Source organism: Lupinus angustifolius, chromosome LG17 (genome assembly GCF_001865875.1).
Source record: "Lupinus angustifolius cultivar Tanjil chromosome LG17, LupAngTanjil_v1.0, whole genome shotgun sequence".
In the NCBI taxonomy this organism is placed as follows: domain Eukaryota; kingdom Viridiplantae; phylum Streptophyta; class Magnoliopsida; order Fabales; family Fabaceae; genus Lupinus; species Lupinus angustifolius.
In genome coordinates, this window is record NC_032025.1 from 6,013,568 (window position 1) to 6,014,156 (window position 589).

The 589-nt window shown below is 36.3% G+C and overlaps 1 protein-coding gene across 1 annotated transcript in view; it reads left to right on the forward strand.

Annotated features, from left to right (window-relative positions):
- LOC109330820 (UDP-glycosyltransferase 708D1-like) overlaps positions 1 to 589 on the forward strand; it is an 11,740-nt gene that overhangs the window by 4,800 nt on the left and 6,351 nt on the right. The window lies entirely within an intron of this gene.

The following is a 589-nucleotide window of genomic DNA, read 5'->3' on the forward strand; positions in this document are numbered from 1 at the left end:
AAGATTACAAGTTATAGAACCTATAGTTAGGAAAGAAATTCCTATTCCTATTGAATTCATCATATAAGAAAGTAGACATGTGATTCCACCAAGAATTTGTTTGATAATTTACTCCAAAAGTGGCCAACTTATCTGCACAAGCATGGCCCTCTCTAAAAATATGGCTAACCATAATTTGCATAGAGTTCATGGGCTCTCTACATTTGTTCATGAAGCTACTTAGTTTCCAAGGAACCTGTTTGTTGCCGTGAAATATGTCCACCACCATTGTTGAGTCACACTCCAACCTTTTGAATACGCATTTGTCACTGCCAATATTGTTGCAAGCAGCTCTGCATATAGCGAATTTTGAATGCTAAAATAAGAGGCAAAGCATCCAAGAAAACCACCATTACTATCTTTGAAAATTCCACCGCCTCTTGCATGACCAAGACAACCATGCGCAACACCGAATTAACTTTCACCCAACCCAAAGATGGAACCTGTGTAACGCCCCGAAAAATACTCGTTATTTATTACACGGAAAAATGGGTAAATTTTTTTTTAAAAATTGGTGATATAAAATTGTTTCCTTTTAAAAACCTTTCTT